This window comes from Balaenoptera musculus, chromosome 19 (assembly GCF_009873245.2).
Source record: "Balaenoptera musculus isolate JJ_BM4_2016_0621 chromosome 19, mBalMus1.pri.v3, whole genome shotgun sequence".
NCBI lineage: Eukaryota > Metazoa > Chordata > Mammalia > Artiodactyla > Balaenopteridae > Balaenoptera > Balaenoptera musculus.
This window is the reverse complement of record NC_045803.1, coordinates 14,996,738-15,002,737: the sequence shown is the minus strand read 5'-3', so window position 1 is coordinate 15,002,737 and position 6,000 is coordinate 14,996,738. Positions and strand designations below refer to the sequence as shown.

Genomic DNA, 6,000 nt, shown 5'->3' with positions numbered 1-6,000 from the left:
ACAAATGAATATCTTTGTTAATGCCTCAGAGTTTTAATTAACTTAAATTTTAAAATTGAAGCAATGTAAATCTTTTATTCATTAAGCATAACTTATTTTAGATATACTGGCTTAAATAAATTATTAAAATTAATTTCACCTGTTTCTTTTTAATGTAAATTTTAAAATTGCATATTTGGCTTGCATTATATTTCTATTAGATAGTACTGCTTTAAATTATCACCGTCTGGTGGTGGTGTGGACTTCGCTCCTTGAGAGTAGGAACCCAATCTATCTTGATTTCTCCCGTGTCCTCATAATCACCCAACCTGGCATGAAGTAGGTGCTTAATACATTTTTGTTGAATGAATGAGCAAATGAATGACCCTCTGCCCTCTCTCAGGAAGAAGAAATATATGCTTCCCAGCTCAAGTCTTACTGAGCATCTTCTTGGAAGGAAGATGAAGTGCGAAGGGTATTGACTGGGTTTTCTTGACCAGAGAACCTTGCAATTCTAGCCAGTTCCCTCGGTAACCCCTAGTGGAGTAGGAGTGGCAACATCCATTTTTTGAAAAAAAGGGGTCGGATCCTTGATTATGCCAGCAGGTGGACTAAATTTGAACAAAATTTTCCAGGCCGTAAGTACTCAACAAACACTGGTTACCCTAAGAATGTGCGATAAACGAATGAATGGTAGGTAACCGGGCCTCCAGGGCAACCCCCTGGGTGATGGTCATGAGACTCCCGTCGAAGGCAGAGCTCCGGAGCCGCCTAGTACGGGGAGAGGCGACCAGACCCGAATCCCAACACATTCGGTCGTCCCGGCTCTCCGGCCGGAGGGAAGAAGGGCGTGTCCGCCTCTTCAAGACCGGGGCCGCGCCTGTTACCTGCGACGACTGCACTCCCGACTAGGGACGGGCACGGCGTGTGTGGATCAGACCTAGAATAGGAGGGCCTGAGGAGAGACCTTGGGGATGCTGCGAGAGGACTCTACCAACAGGACGGTTAGCTCCCCAGCCCCGTGCCCGGCAGACTGACCGAGGCGAGGGGAGTGAGCGCGCGTGCGCACTAGCGCGCGCCCGGCAGGAAAAAGCCCAGCGCGAGACCCCGCGCGCGCGCGCGCGCGCGTTCGAAAGGAAAAAAAAAGTCCTCCCCGCGGGAGCCCGCGGCAATTTAGGCCGGAGTTGGCCGGCGAGCGCGCGTGCGCGAGCGCGCATAGACGCCCTTCTCCAAGGCTCCCCTCGGTTGGGGGTCTAGCGCGCTGCTCCGCTATTCCCGCCTGTCCCGAGGCTCGCGCCCTCGGGGTAAGTATCTCGCGCTTTGCGGAGAGGGAGGAAGAGCGTCCACTGAAGGAAGGGAGGAGGCGGACAGGGCTTGGAAAAAGGGAAAAACCGCCCTCGCCGAGCGAGGAGCGCGGTCAACGGGCTGGAGTCTGCAGAAGGCACGCCTCCATCTCTCACGCCCCTCGGGGCTGCGGAAGTACTCTGGAGACTCCAGAGGCACGGAGGCGACAGGTGGACTACCATTCCCAGAAGGCGGCGCGGCCCCGCGCCTACAGCTCCCGGCAGCACCTGCGCACCAGGCCTTTTTCAGCTTGCTGCCGCCTAGGGCGAAACTACAGTTCCCAGGAGGCGTCGCGCGAAGCGGCTTGGAAGTGGGCAGCCTGGAAGTCACTCGGGCCACAAGAGCTGGCGGCGTCTCCAGCAAGCGGCGCGGATCTGGATACCGTGGTCGTGGGGCCCGCTGGGCGGGCAGCCGGGACGCCCAGGTATGTGGCTTCGGGTGCAGGGTCGGCCTCGCGCAAGGGTTGTGGGGAATCGGTGTCCCCTCGGACCCCGAGGGTCAGCGCGGGCGGGCGACTGGGCGGACGGCCGGGTGTGGGCACCGGTTGTTGGGGGCGGCGGCGGCGGCGGCGGGACTCTAGCCCTCCGGACCTGGCCGGTCTCTTGCCCGCACGCTTCAACTTTCCAGACGAGCTACCTGGCGCTGTTGCCGAAGAGCGTGGCATGGGAGTCGGGTAGCAGTGAGTTCGGGTCCTGGCTCTGCCACTCGGGAGGTGCGATATAGGGAAACCGCGCCGAACCTCAGTTTCCCCTTTCAGTCTAACCGGGGAAGAATAGTGTCTGTCTTTTGTTGGGAATTCTGTTGAAATGTTGAGATCTGGTGAATAAAGCATTTGGCACATAGAAGGCACTTATTACGTGTTTGCGTTATTGTTAGCTCCCGAGAAATGGGGTGAAGGTATTATCGACCGAATGTGGTAAGTTGAGGGTGAGCCGAGTCCATAGTTGGCTCTCAATGCAGGGTGGCTGCTGTTAACTGAAATTATTTTGTTTAAGAGCTTTGGTTTGGGAGGCAGAGCCAAGTTCAACCATTAGGTTCTACCATTTACTAGCTGTGTGACCTTGAGCGACAGACTTCACTGCTCTATGCCTTCGTTTCTCTGTCTATAAAATGGGATTTTAATAGTAGCCACCTCGTAGAGTCGTTTTGAGGATGCAATGAGAATACCATTTGTGAAGTGCTTAGAGCAGCAGCTGGCACATAGTCAGCATTTAATAAATGGTACCATTTATTCAGCGTTTTTCCAGTTTCTCAGAGACCCCCTGAGGGTGGGGCTCTGGCTGTAGTGTTGGTCTTCCAGTGGGCCAGACTCAAAACTGGTCTGGTTGACTTCCTCTCCTGCAGCGTCAGGTTCCATCTATGTAAAATGGGGTAACAATATCAGCCTCAGAGGGTTGTAAGGATTTGCTGAGATTGTATTCCTACTCCAGAGCCATCTCTCACTAAGTAGCAGCTCTTATATATTATAATTGTTCTTCTTCAGTGTTCTCCATCTGGCCCAGCGACTGCCTAACTGTGGTGGTATGTGACATGACAGCCCTGAGCTACCCCACATGTTCACTCCCAGCCTCAGTGTCCCATCTGTGAAATGGTAGTCATAGGACATTTGTGCTAGGGTTGCTTTGATGATCCCAGGAGATAATTCATATTTAGTGTTCAGCACAGGGCCGGGTGCATAGTAAGCACTTAATAAACAAGTCTTGTTTTTCTTGATAGGCCTTTGCTGTTTATGTTTGTATTTACAGGGCAGAGCAGGGACAAGGTTAATGTCTCCCCCCCCACCGCCCCAATTTTTATTCACCAGATGTTAAATTGTGGAACATACTGCAGTATAAGGGCCTGAGAAGAAATGGTAGTGACTTGCTATCAGCAGCCCCCCCGCTCAGCTCTCACACACTCCTCCCTGCAAGCCAACACATTCACTCTAGTGCTTTATGTACTGTACCACTGCTGCCAGCACTTGATTCTGTCTCAAAGCCCTATTAGCACCCTGAGCTCCAGCTCCAGATGTGGAGCCCGTGTTCCGTGATGTCCTCTGGTGACTGTCCCCTTGGGTACCATGAACTCAAAATGTTCAACCTAAACTCCTTTTCCTCTCAGACCCAGTAGTCACCATCTTGGCAAATGGACCAAGCCAGAAACTTGGGAGTTGCTCTTCTCCCCCAGGCTTCCCAGGTCTAATTGATTGGCAAGAAGGATGGAGCTGTCTTATTTCATAGCAACCATTTCATTGGCCCTTCTTGATCTCCCATCTTGTGGGCACTGAAATTCTCCCTTGGCCACTGAATATGGCCTTTTCCAACAAGGTTGAGTTGTTTCTTTCAAGTCACCGAGGATTGATGTATGTGAAACATTGTATTCGTAGGGTGCCGAGAAGGCACTACGGACTTGGCCAGATTGCAATGGCCACAAGTCGGGAGTAAAGCCCTGGCTTTCAGGGGGCCCATTTCTACAGTTTTAGCCTGGCAGAGCTCGGCTGAGTCGCTAAATTTCTTTCTGAAAAGTTACACCATGTCAGCGGCTTAGAATATCCTCTGTGGGAAGGGCCATCCTGAGCATTTTGGGAGGTAGCATACATACCAGGGAAGAGGCTGGGCAGGGAATTCATTAGCTCTCCGTTTAGGGTGAATCTGTTGTCAGATCTTTCATTGTAATTGCACTTGGAGATGGGAACCGGTGGTCTCAAATTTGTGCTGACCACTAAATTTGCCTAAGTGCTTTTTTATTATTTATTTATTTATTAAGTTAATTAATTAATCATTTATGGCTGCGTCGCAGGGCTTGCCAGGATCTTAGTTCCCCGACCAGGGATCGAACCAGGGCCTGGGCAGTGAAAGTGCTGAGTCCTAACCACTGGACTGCCAGGGAATTCCCCCTAAGTGCTTTTTTAAATCTGAGGAAATAAAGCAATGACTTAAAAAAATCTTGGTCTTAATTGTTAGTGACAACAGCATGTGGGTTTTTTAGCAGTCTGTGTGGAATGGTCAGAGTTAAACATGAGCCTGTTTTTCAGACATTGCAGTTGTTAGGCGGTAAATCAAAAATGGAATTTAGAATGTGCAGTGATTGGCGCCTTTTTTTCCCTGTAAAAGGTATCTTGCGGTTATATTTCAAACTTCGGTGTAAAAAAATGACACAGGTTATGATAACAGATTAACCTTGTTATGTGTTTAATTCCCCAAATCTAAATTAAATGTCTGTATGTTTTAATAAAAGAATTGAACAGTCATTTCCTCTAAAGTAAAGGGTTTGTTTTTAGCCGTTAGAATGAGATGCTATTGGACCAGTTTGTGCATTTGTGCTTTCTTTAAGACTGACACTGCTGTTTCTTAGAACTGCTCTGGTCATGGCTTTAATTTGTGTGTGTGTGTGTGAATTGGTTGTATTTGGCTTTTAAAAAGTTATGCGGAGATATACATGCTCATAGTAACATGTCAATACAGAGACACATAAGGAAAACAATAGGTGCCACCCTCCACTCCAAAATCCCATCCCCCGAAGACAACCATTTATTCAGACAATGAGTATTTACTGAGTATGCAGTGTCAGGTTTTGGAGATGTCTGAGAGAACAAAGTAGATTCTCTGCCCTTGGAAATTCGGGTAGATGCTCTCACTTACCTCTTTCTATACTTATATGGATGTATGTATGCAAATATTGACTGTTTTCTTCCTTCTCCCTCACCACTCCCCAAAAAAGGAGGGATCAAGACACACATATTTGTAACTTGATTTTTTAAATATTTGATAGGGTATATCTTTTCAAGTCATTACATACAGATCTGAATCATTCTTTTTTTAAAAAAAAATATTTATTTATTTATTTATTTGGCTGTGCCGGGTCTTAGTTGCAGCATGCGGGATCTTTAGTTGCAGTGTGCGGAATCTTTTAGTTGCGGCATGAGAACTCTTAGTTGCAGCATGTGGGATCTAGTTCCCCAACCAGGGATCGAACCCGGGCCCCCCGCATTGGGAGTGCGGCATCTAAGCACTGGACCGCCAGGGAAGTCCCTGACTCATTCTTTTTAACGGCTAGACACGCATTCTTCAGTGTGGACAGACCATGCTCCACACCACCATCTCCCTATTGCTGGACATTTAAGTTGTTTCTGGGATTTCTTTTACATTCACAAACGCACATCCAGTAAGCATTCTGGTACATAGTCAATATAGCATAGTGGCTAACAGCATAAACTCTGGACAGTGAACAAGACAGACAAGATCCTTGCTCTCCTAGGGTTTACATTCTAGCTGAGGGGACACACAATAAACAAGGTAACTTCAGGTGGTTTTAATTTCAGATGGAGGAAATAACAGGGTGGGGGTGATGGAGAGAGGCGTTGGGGCAGACTGGCGGTGGGGAAGGGATTTTTTTTTTTTTAATAAAGTATGCTTTCCTCTTCAAATTTTTTTTAATGTTTATATTTTATTTTATTTACTTATTTTTATGGCTGCATCCGGTCTTTGTTGCAGCACGCAGGCTCTTCATTGTGGCACACGGGCTTCTCTCTAGTTGCGGCACACGGACTCCCTAGTTGAGGCACGTGAGCTCAGTAGTTGCAGTGCGCGGGCTTAGTTGCCCCGCGGCATGTGGGATCTTAGTTCCCCGACCAGGGATCGAACCCCAGTCCCCTGCATTGGAAGGCAGATTCTTTACCACTGGACCACCAGGGAAGTC

The 6,000-nt window shown here is 48.7% G+C and overlaps 1 protein-coding gene across 9 annotated transcripts in view; it reads left to right on the top strand.

The window, feature by feature from the left end:
- The first annotated feature begins 1,204 nt into the window (after window positions 1–1,204).
- The window catches only part of SIPA1L3 (signal induced proliferation associated 1 like 3), a 236,555-nt gene continuing 231,759 nt past the window's right edge, over window positions 1,205–6,000 (top strand). For all 9 annotated transcript variants that reach the window (XM_036833292.1, XM_036833293.1, XM_036833288.1 and 6 more), the window contains exon 1: window positions 1,205–1,747. The gene's annotated coding sequence lies outside the window, so the exon portion shown is untranslated. The remainder of the gene's footprint in view (window positions 1,748–6,000) is intronic.